The sequence below is a fragment of the Aythya ferina genome (genome assembly GCF_964211825.1).
Source record: "Aythya ferina genome assembly, chromosome: Z".
NCBI lineage: Eukaryota > Metazoa > Chordata > Aves > Anseriformes > Anatidae > Aythya > Aythya ferina.
Window position 1 is genome coordinate 24,709,744 of NC_140299.1, and position 12,134 is coordinate 24,721,877.

General features: G+C 37.5%; 1 protein-coding gene across 2 annotated transcripts in view; it reads left to right on the forward strand.

The window, feature by feature from the left end:
• Positions 1-12,134, forward strand: part of LHFPL2 (LHFPL tetraspan subfamily member 2) — a 132,573-nt gene that overhangs the window by 36,192 nt on the left and 84,247 nt on the right. The window lies entirely within an intron of this gene.

Below are 12,134 nucleotides of genomic sequence, written 5' to 3' on the forward strand. Positions count from 1 at the left end.
AAAAAATATGCTGTATTTGTTAATATGTTTTGGAAGTATGTGAAGTATCCTTTGTTTATCACCGTGATACATTCCTGAGTATTCAAGGCCTGATTATTTTCAAGGAGCTGAAAACCGTTGGCTCCAGTAAAAGGAGTGTACAATGAGCAGTACAGTGGAAGATGTACTGCTTGCTATCCCTGGCTGGTTTTTATCATAGATAAAAGGGAAGCGATCTTGTTTTTCTTAAAAATGCTAGGATTAGAGGTAAAGTTTGTCTCTTCTGCAACATGTCTTCTTCTTTGGGTACTCACTTAAGACTGTTTACTTGGAGCTGTGCTAATATGTGTCAGTTACTTTTTTTCCAAAGAGATAGTCAAAAATACATTTTTAAAAGTTGGTTTTGTTCTCTAAAATTGGCTATCCTCTTCTGAAAAAAAATCTAAGAGTAATCTCTGCTATTCGAGAAATGGAGATTTATCCAGCAATTGAGTTAAAATGTTTCATCAGGTAAATTTTTCAGGGATTTTTTGATGTTGTTCGGTAGGATTGTAAAGCCTTTAATTGAGAAAATCAGTTTAAATTAGTTTCTTGGATCATAAAGGATGAAAAATAGTGTTCAGACCACCTGGTTCCTAGTTGATAATTAAAGTGAGCCTTAAGAAAGTTACTTCATATGTAAATGTTTTCATTTGCTAGTGGCTATCCTATATATTTACACATCAAAGGCTGCAAATAGTTTTTTTAAGGCTAACTGACTTATTCTTTCTGCAGACTGAAAGAGTTAATGTTTAAACACATTGAACCAAGGGGTTAACATCTCTTCAAGTGATTGTTCAGACTGGTTAAATATTTTGCCAATTAAGAAGCAATAGATTTTATCTTTCCCTCTAGAGTGTGTGTGTGTGTTTGGGGGTTGTCAGAACTTGATCATTTTAGCAGTTACACTTGCTGTAAGCGGCTTATACTTATTGACTGAATTCTTGGTCTGAAGAGAACATTTTCTGAAATATAGTGGAATCTAATTTATTTCACATTGTTGCCAGAGAAAGGATTATTGAGTTTTGCTTGTTAGAGACGCAGATGACAGATGCACTGACACAGAAATACATATATATTGCAGATGGATTTAAAATCTGGACTGTTTTTGAATTTCTCCTGCATAAACTGAGAACTGAGCTTCACTGTACTTAGTGTGTAAGTAGCATAGTAGCCAAATGAAGCTTAACTAAAACCATGAAACCTGTCAAATTTGCTCTGCAACACCTGCAGTATGAGATTGACATGCAGAAGAGAGCTAGAAAGAAAAGGACTGGTTTTGTGTGGTGTCCAATCAGGAAAAGGAGCAGGTTTTTCTTCTCTAAGAAGAGAGCTGGTTGTATCTATTTAAAACAAAAGAACAAAAGAGCAAAAACAAAACACATTTTTCTAGGAAGGTAAGTCTTGCTGTGGTGGTTGGGTAGGAACAACGCAGCGGGACTTCTAAAGGCACACAGGATGGACTTTTCTGATTTTTTTTTTTTTTAATTTTTGTTTTATTTGACTTGCTGATTATCTCAAAGGAACATAAATGAACAATGTCTTGTGACCCTGGGAATTAAAACATCCCTCTATTTCCAATGGTATTCAATGCAGGCATGTTTTGGGAAGCATGTTTTTGGAATGATCAATAAAAAGTGCCTCTGGGTTGCTTCGTGATGTGTTGTGGCCAGTGGTTCTCTTGTGGTGTGTGTTGTTAGACTGAATGCTGTTAGCTTACTTTTGCTATTTTTGTTATATGCCTGTTTTTCTGTGCAGTATGACTTCATGCATTTCTGTTGCTCCCAGAATTACTGGAATCTTTGTGTCATTATCTCATCTGCAACAAGAACTACTGTATTTGTATTAACCACTTGTGGTAAATTTTTGATAACTAGGTGCTTTGCTTGAAAGCTTGGAAATCCTTTATAAAAGGGTGGTTGGTTTTCTTTTTTTGGTCATTGAATCTCCACCCTCTTAAGAGAAGAGCTTGCCAATTCTCTTGCTTTTGAAGAAGGGTGCAAATGAAGTCTTATCTGAAGAAAGATTTCTTTATCTTGATTGGGACAGGAGGTTCTTCCAATACCACCATTTACTTTGTTATCACTCTAGAAGTATAAAAGTCTGTTTTCCATAGTGGCCAGCTGTTGATGTTTCTTATCAGGAGATAATTTAGTTTCAGAGGGTATCCACCCTTGCAGTTCTGAAGCTTGGGCATCACATTTACCCATAACATTGTTGTGGCACTCTTCTTTAAGTAGGTTTATTCAGATAGTATGAGGCAAATAATTTTTTGGCATCATTTGACCACTGAAAAGCATCTGGTGATGTTCAGAACAGTGGTAAATGGGAAGATTTTATAACTGTTTTCCTTTCTGATTTAAAAATTACATAACAGAAGTGTTTTATCACTTGGGGCGTATTTCAAGTGATCAGATATGGGTTCAGATATAATCAGGGAAATTAGTTATCTGGTAGATAAGTTTAGGCTAATGAAATTCCTGTTCTTTAATTAAGCTTTTTCTGAACTACAATTTAAAATACATGTGTTTTTTAGGAGATCTTATGTGCTTGCATAGTGGACATGAAAGATGCAGGTTTATTTTTTTGTTTTGTTTCATTTCTGTAATCTTAAGAGTTCTAAAAAAAAATAAATAAAGATTAGGCAGTAGATCATTAGCTGTTACTATCATACTCTTTAAACTTATTTACATTTTTCCATTTGAGAAAAGCAACAGCCTATAAGTAAAATATTCTGTGGAAGCATCATGTTTTCCAATAAAAACTGTGAAACATTCATTTGTCCCTGAAATGGGATAATCTTGTGCACATATTTGTAATATATCCATTTGCTGGTTACTACACAATATACTGTGAACACATCTATGGCAAACTCTTTAGGACACATAGTGACCTTAAGGAACACGTTAGTCCCTAACACCTTAGTTTGCAGATGTTTTATTTTAATAAAAGGCTGTGCTATGGACTTAACTGTTCCTGTGTTACTCAGTAAGAAGGAGTGCATGGTTTTATTTACATTAAGCTGTTGTGCTCTTCAGTCAGTTAAAACAAACAAGCAAGCACATAACATTTTTAGGTAGGTCTCTTAAATCTGAAGGAGTTTCTGTTTATGTTGTGCTGTGACTGAAGAAAGCCTTAGCGTGAACAATTACCGAGACCATGTATTTTTTTACTACTGAAGATTTAATATAAAGCAGAGATGTCTGGAGTCATCAGCAGAAATCAATGCATAGCATGACTTCTGTCAAAAGATACAAGAAGAAAAACTGCAGATGAGGCAGATTAGAGGTGTTTTAAAATCCTGTAGATGAAACAGTCTTTTCAGATGGTACTTAAACTGAGCACTCTTGTGTGCCGCCCAGTGTCTTCACCACTGAAACCTGAATGAGGGATAATGACTGCTCACAGGGTGAAGTTCCTGCCTCTGCTTCTGACCAGCCCTTCCCCTTCCCCTTCCCCTTCCCCTTCCCCTAATTCGGAAGAAATCTATCCAAGCTTTTAAGTGTAGTGTCCTACTAAGAGGGTCTGTCAAGTGCTGGTGTAAAGGAGGGGAAGAGGTTGAACTAAGCAGCCTGATACAAGGGAAGAGGAGAAAGTGAGGATAAGGGGTGACAGAGGGAAGGAAGGCATCTTGTTTCCTTTTGGATGGCAAGAAGACTCCAAACTGGCTCAAATGCTCCTGAAGCTGCAATCTTGGGGTTATTTGCAAGCCTTCAAGCCAGCCCTCTTTCTTCTACCAGATGCTTTTCCTTTTGGGTGCAGAAGGGGCTACTCATCATTTTGATCAAAGGAGGTCAGTGGACAGAGAAGACTGTAAGATGTATGAGAGGCTTTAGGAACAGATCTCAGTCTTGGCTGCCTCTAACAGCCACGACATGACTGAAGTCATGAAACCATCCTTGTTCCGCTTCAGATCAAAGCTTTGCAATCTGCTCCCCATCTTACTTCTACTTCCAGATAATTGGGGACAAGCACAGCAGGACGCTGTCTGTCTGACACTTCCAAATAAATTCTTAATGTGGAGATTCCTCTTCAAAGCATTCCCTCTTCACCGTCCCCAGCGGTTATTCTTCGCAGATGGAAGGAAGCCATTTTGTTTTCACAACTTCTGCTGTTACGGTTTGATTCTCCCCCGGGTATCTCTTTTTTCCAGGATTACAGTAGCGGTAATGTTAGTTTTGGAAAGAGGAAAATACTCTGTTCTTTTTTTTTGGAAATCTTAAGTAGTGCTTTGTGCAAAAAGAGGAGAGCTGTGGTGCCGTAGCCGCTGTGTGTAGTACTCTGGATTGAGGAGTGACTCGGAGACATGGCACGGGCCGTGTGGAGATGAGTCTTTCCAGGTACAAGGCTACGCCTTAGAAAAACATTGGCAGAAGACACTGCTGTCTGCAGCAAGGAGAAAGTGATACCCCAGAAACAAAGCTCCTCCTGAGACCTATCAAAATATTTGGTGTGTCGCAGAGATATACTCAATGACTAAGTTACTGATCCAGTGATTACAGATGTCTCTCTTCCACATCCTCATCTGCTGCAGGGATTGTACATGTCTTCATCTATTGGTGGCAGAGCAGAACTTACGTTGGGAGGGGTCTTCCTGATTCATTTCAGGGAGGGTATAGGTATTTGAGGGTCCCCTCTATTTATACTCAGGAAGAGAGTGGTTCATGTGCGGCAGATGTGGCACTGGTGAGTATCTTGGTACTTGCAATGAAAACTGCAGAGTGATTCCCCTGTACGAGGTGAACCAGAGCTTCCAGTCTCTGCCAGCTGGCCACACTCCCTGCAAAGGACAACGGATCAGCTCCTGTGTGACAGTGCCAGCTGTCAGAGTGGCAGGGTATGTAGTGCACTGTAAGCCCAGATGGTAGGTTTGTGATCGATCTCTATGCATCTGGAAACTATAAATGCTGTGTGCAGTGGTTTACAGTGGGAAGTGTTATTTATTTATTTTCTTTCTTTTTTCTTTTGCTGTCTTGTTTTTCTTTAAGGCTGTACTTGAATAAGTTTTTTTGTTTATTTGTTTTGGTTTTTAACATATATGTACTTAACTCATCTTTTTATTGGTCTCCTGTAATGGAATAAAAGAAAGGACTACAAGCCAGCCCTAATACTGTCTATACCTTTCTGTCTGGGGAACACTTTTCTCTCTCTCCTTTTTTTTTTTTTCCTTTTTTTTTTTCCTTTCCTTTTTTTTTTTTTTTTCAAGAAAACACTAAAGCCTTACAAATGCACCTTGGCAGATGGAGTTTACTAACAAACTCAAATAGAAGATTGCTATTCATGTGAATTTAAAATGAGTGTTTGGATGATGTGGTATGTTGCTGGACTAGGCTCCAGAAAGAAGTGAGCAAGTGGGTGTACTGGTTTATGTAAAGTTCATCAGTTAAATAGTGTGCTAAACACGTGAAACATAATGACTTTTTATGAGACTTTTGGGTAAAAGTATGATGAAATACTGATGATATTAGCACATGCAAGAAGAGTATTCTTTGCAAGGATCCCAACATTAAATGTTTCCTTAAGGCACAAATTTTATTCCAACCCTGCTGTTTATAGATTTTGACTTCATTTCTCCCAACACTATATTAAAATGTCTTGCTGTATCTAGAGATCTAGTACATCTCCACTGAGAGATTTTATTTGAATTTCAGTACTTTTGTAGGAGAAAATAAATGTTTTTTAATCATAAAACCATTTCTTGTAACTGTCATGCCCATTCACTCTATTATATTAACTCAAAACCTCTTCTGTCTTCATTTTAATATCAATATTGTCCTTAGAAGCTTTCTGCCCAGAACAGTTGTACAACTTGACAGACAACTAGATCCTTACTCAAGCACGAGTTCAGTGTTGTGCACATTCCCTTTTCAGTCTCAATCCCCAGTGTGTTGCAGATATTTTATCTAATTTCTGTAGAAGCACAGGAGAGGCAGAAAACTGGTGAAGAGCAGACAAAGGAGGATGATGTTGGTTTGCCATGTGCTGTCCGCACCTGAAGACTGATTCTGTCCTCTGCTTCCTGAAGGCATGAGTCCCATTCAAATGGATCTGTGGATGTTTATATAAGGAAAAAAGAAGAACTGTAATGTTTACCCCAACTTTGTTTTCTTTATAGGATAAGTTTGCATAGACTCTCCTTAGTTACCTGTCTAAACAGTGAAATGGTCCTATTGGCGTATGAATTTGTTTCTAGGTAGAACATAGCCTGCGTTGCAGAAAGATGAATGAATTACAGGTTTGCTAAAAATAATCTGCAATTTAGGAAATCACCTTTTACCAGATGATGTAGGGTACGTTATAGTATGATACAGCTTTCCAGAATGGCATGAAGCACAACGAAGGTGACCAACTGCATCAACAGATTCAGAGACAAGTGACAAGCAGGCTTTTCATTTTTATTTTCCTTTGTGGCAGGCTTAACTTTTGGTGCTATCAGTGAGGAACTGGATTTGCTGTTACCTTTTGACTTTTCCAGCTGCACTCTTACTTCTGTTCAGTCTGTGCTATCCATGGCTTCGGGCAATTCTAGGCTTCTACACAGATGAGAAAGCAAACAACTCCTGACATCCAAAACCAAACCAAACCAAACCCCCCCTGTAAAAGAGTTTTCTGTGCCTTTTTTACCTCTGCTCTGTCATACTCTGTTTTGGGATTTGAGATAATCCTTATTGAAGTTCTATATACTGTCCCCATCCAGCAAGCTTTAAAGGAGGAACAGTTAATGCATGATTAATTGCCTTTGCTAGTTAAGTGGGATTTGACTCTTGGTGGGATGTCAAAAGAAAGTAAGTTTCCTTTATAATTTCAAAAAGTGGGATGGTTTCAGTAAGGAGAACTTTACATCCAGGGCCTGGAAAGTTTTCAGAGATATTTGAGAGAGATGGATAAGTTTTTGATATGAAACCTTGGAATTCAAGATTATACAAAGTATGTTTTTTATCAGTAATTTACATATAATTATTTTCTGTCTTTATCTTTAGAATATTTTATTCCTGCTTCCAAAGCTTCAATATTTTTTCTGTTTTCCTAGACCGTCACCATTCTCAGTCCTTGTGGCCCTTGAAAAGAGGAAATGCAGATGGTATCAGTTTTGAACTAAATGGTGTTGTGTCAGCCTCCATCTTGTAGGCTGGAGGGTTTTTTGCTTGGTTTTAAATCCAACCATTGACTTCTGAAGTTGCTCCAAGGTGTACATTTTCACAGCATCTCCTCAACTGCTGGTAGCCAGACTTGCTTTAGAGGCTTATTCTCAGTGAGGAAAACTTTACAGCAGGGCACATGACATGGTCACTATCCTGTTGTTTAAAGGCATCCATCTGTTTACTTTTGAGAAGTGTGGGAACTGTGAAGGAGCCGACTTCACAAATTTGCGTAAACAAAACTCAATGAGACTGGCTGTCAGGGAAAAAACTACATCCACATATACTACTGAAATGAAGGTTCTGCAGATGGGCCTGGTAAGATTATTTCTAGATGTGTAAATTGGTACTTTTTTTCAAAATGAACTACAACTGATGCTTTACGAGTTATCCTGCTTAATCATTCAAAGAATAAATTGGGGTATTTACAGATAATTCATTTTCCATCTAGAGCTTTTGTTTTGCATATATATCAAATAATTAAAAAAAAAAAAAGTTGAATTTTGGGCAGTGGAAAAGCAATGTGGTATGTCATCTCTAAAAAATAAATAAATATGGCGAAGATCATTGGAGGCTGCCAAGCATAGACCTAAAAAATTTTTGTAAGAATACTAGTAGTCTTTGTCCAACTTTTGTAGATTGTCTGCTTTTAATTAGTCCCCAGCAGTAAAAAATATTGAGCTTAAAGAGCAGTGTACTCTGTGCTTTTGTGCTTTGAGTTCTTTTGCTTCTGGAATCTGGTTTTCCCAATGCTCTGTAAAGATTACATGCAGTAAACTGACTATGTTTTGGTTGCTATGAACAAATGAGGAATTTGAAAATACAGAAACAAGAGAGGAGAAATTGATCCTGGTGTTACACAGGAACATCTGTCTGGAGTTTCAAAGGCAGCTAGCAATCAGCTAAGGCAGATTTTCTGTCTGGCTGTATGAGGACTGTGTGAGCTGTTGTGTCTATGTTGAAGCTGCTATTGTTCTCCTGCTGTGAAATGACAGATGGATGTGTCTATTCTGAGAGATTTGTGACTTTTGGCTGACTTGTGCTTTCAGAATTCATGCATAATAGAGCTTTCTCTAGTCCTTCAAGAGGGAAGAAAAACAAAAATGGGGGAAAAAAAAAGCAACAAATGAAACATATGGTGCCAGTCTGTATTGTGAAATCATCAAAAGTATATTTCTATCTTCTTTTTGAATACAGATTATTTTTTTCTGAAGGGGAGCTATTGGCTTTTGGTTTATTTCTGTGAGGAAGTAACATATTCAGTACATGTATATGGTCTCCTTTGACTGAGATAAAAACATAAAAAATTATGGTGCTATTCTAAAGTATTTACATAACCAATCAATGCTGAAAATCTGGATCCTAAATAAAAATAATGATGATGAAGACTGAATTTATTAACAGTTTGAGAAGGGAAAGTATATAATTCAGAAATACATGTTGTGTTTTTATTGATTAGTTTTCTAATTGAGTTTGCTTTACTTCATATGTAGCATGTATATGTATGATACTTGGGTTAATGAATATATTGTATGTATATGAAAACAGGGCTTTTGTGGCTAAGTCTTAATAATACATTCATCTATGCTCAATCCACGTAAATGTGTTTCTGTCTTGAACTAAATGATCCTAGCATTAAAAAAGGAGATGGAATGAGCACTATTCTTGGAACTTCTAAAGAAAAAGTACTATCAGATCAACTGGGATTGTTGTTACAAAGCAAAACTGGATGCTGATGCGTACTTCTCAGTTTGCATTTGTTTAGTTTAAACACTGAAATTTTTGCTTCTATAATGTTTCCTCTGCAAGTCTGTGAATCGCTAAGGCAATCCATTGGTAAAGTATGCACTACTGTAATTGTTTAAACTGAGAGCTATGAACCATCCTTCTGGAGTGAAGGGTCTGTTTAAACAAAGTGTTTATTTAAGCTCTGTACAAACAAATACCTAATGAAGAGCTATATATTGTAAAAGAGGAAAACATGAAGTGGGCTGTGGGTCAAGGCACCATCTTTCTTTTCCAGGATGTTTTATTCTCACATTAATAGTAGATCTATGTTATTAATTGATGGGAAAGCCAGCTATTTAGTTAAATATTTGACTTGTCTTTTCACATGGTTTCAGCATGTTGTGTACCTGGATGTGTGGCAAAGCATTGGTGGAAACATATCGCTTCGAGAGCATTAGGCTGAGTCAGCAAGTTGGTGATTCTGTCCTGCTCTTAAACTAGAAAGAGATTGTCAAATCTAATTCCTTCATCTGCTGTGTTCTTTGGAAAATCATTTCTTTCTGCTAATATACAACTTCATATGTCAAAAATAATTTGTGCAGTTCAAAGCAGTGTGTTTGGGTGCTAATATGGGTATTTAGCTTGATCCTCTTGATCCTTGATTACTTGATCCTCTTCAGCATTATCTGAGTTGCAGTGAAAGTTGCAGTAAGTTCCTGCTTACCTGAATGATCTTTGCCAGCATGGATCCACAGTCCTTGCCAGCTGTGTTTCTGAATGACTCTAAGATGTTATGGTAAGGGTATGATTGATTTCAGCCCTGTCTTTCTTGAATGATAAAGTATAATTACTGCTGTAACTATGGGTTTTGGGTAAGCCTCTTAAAGGCTCTAGCACTCTGATGACTGGTAAAGATATATTACTATATTGACCGCAAACAGTTGATGTGGGGTTTTGTACTGTTTAAGTCCCTTCATTGCGTTGAACATGACAAACTGGAATTGTGCAGTACCTGTGCACAAGTAAAATTACAGGCTGCAAGCTGATCAAACTTTTAAGTATGGATATTTTACTGTTGAGTGAGTACTGCTGAAGGGAATGGCTCTACTATTGTACTTTCTGAGCTACAGGAAGATTTGAAGCTCCAATGCATGTGTTAACCTAACTCAACATCCACAAAGACAGGTAGCATTGATGGAAAATTTAAACAGAATGCATAATTGCGAGAAATTGTGTGTGTTGTATAAACAGGGAAAATAATATTTGACTCTTTCACTCACTTGTTCTTAGCTTTTCCTTTCCTTTAAAAACTTCTTTGTCTTTATTTTTTTTTAATGAGAAAAAAAAAATAGAAGGAGAGAAAGAGAAGCACCTTTTGATGCTTTTTTTCTGTGCCTTGAAGGCTAAATAAGTTAGTGTAACAAATATTTAAATCAGTGCATTTATGGTAGTATTGTCACTGGCAGTACCAACAGGTTGCTTTAGCTGATTGATGCATAATGCATGTTAGAGGTGTAATGTCTTTTTCATGTGCCGGATCCAGCGTTCATCTTACTTTCTAGGTAATCTGACATTTCCATTTACTTCAAGGCAGGTACTGAGAATTAAAAAGAAAAAAATAAAATAGCCTTTTTGGTATTTTTGTGCTCTCTGTTTCCTGGCAAGCTGTCAGAACGTTTTTTGTGTCTCCTGTCCCTGACAGGGTGAGCTACCTCACAGTCTCTTGGAGAATTTCCTAACTACAGGCCTTTTGAGACACATCTGGGGAGAACTTGGCAGGAAAGAGACAGTTCTGACTGAAATTGAGAGCTAACAGGGGATTTCCATTAGTACAATAGCCTCTCGTTATAGCAGTAACTGCCTCAGACCGGAACGATGGAGACACCAGCTTCCTGCGCTTTCCCAGCAGAGTGGCTGAAGGCGATACCCAAGCAGGCCCCCGCTTCCCGAGAGCAGGCCCCCGCTTCCCAAATCTGGCCAAAGGGGTTTACTGAGTTATTCAGAAGTGCATTGTTAAACATCTGTTTAAACAGTCTGTTTTATTACCCCTTAACATGCTTCTCAAGGTAAGCAATAAGGCTACTGGCCTACGTTATTTTTTACTCTACTAACCTTATTTTGTTTTATTTTTGGAAGATGTTTGACCTACTGATTACCCTTAAGCAACAAATTACTGATTTCATTCTATCTAGATGGCCAGGAGTAACCCTTACTAAAGTCGTTTCCCATCATTTTCCTCTCTTGTTCTCTCCAGGGAACTCAGCATACTGTTTAAGCCTCTGATTAATTTATCTTGCTTTTTCACTGATTTTAATAGTTTACCATACTCATGTAAGACCTAGGAGGTTGCCAAGCCAAAGTCAGCGTTATCCTTCTTTTGTCTGAAGAGAGTCTTTGGGATGGAAGGAGGAGACTCTCTCGAGGATTGGAGAAGAGCAAATGTAGAACTAGACTCCATACCTTTTTTTTTTTTTTTTTAATGTGATTGGCAAAAAGAAGGGAATTGTAAGACAGTCAGTAAAATCTTAAAAGGAGGGGAAATTATAAGCCAGTGAGCAAAACCTTTATCCCTGCACATTTTTTAACAAGTTATTAAACAGTTGCTTTGTAAGCACCTCTGGGAGATTAAAATTTATAAGTATCCAGCATATATTTATCAAAAACAAACGGTGTCAGACAATTTTAATTTCCTTCCTTGGCAGTGTAGCTGGCTTTGTAGATTAAAAGTTCAGTAGATGGATGAGATATCTTGACATTGTTATTTTTTTTTTTTTCGTGCAGTGACTGCACGTGATATTCTTTGTGCTATCTCATACCTCATCCCCAGAAAATGGCTAAGGAACTCCACATGAAGTCACTATGATGGTTGAGAAAAGGTCTCCAAGTATAGTATTGATGGATTACTGACAGCTAAGAGGGCATTTCAGATAGGTCAGCGTGTTTTCTGTTTGGTGATCTGTATTTTATTTAGGCAGTTGACTAGCAGAATACACAGAATATGTTTGTTAACAGCAGCAAGCTAGGGTGTTGCATTAGCATGGTGAAAATTTAAGATAAATTCTGAATGATGACAAAAAATGATTTGCAAGCTGTGATCTTCAAATGAAGTGAATCAAATGATTGCTTACAAGGTGTAGAGAAGGGTAACTCACAAAATAAGCTTATTTTTACTAAGCCAAAATTCACACATGGTACTGTGCCTCCACTAGAATATATTTAATGGTTTCTCATGTGGAAAAGTGTTGTTTG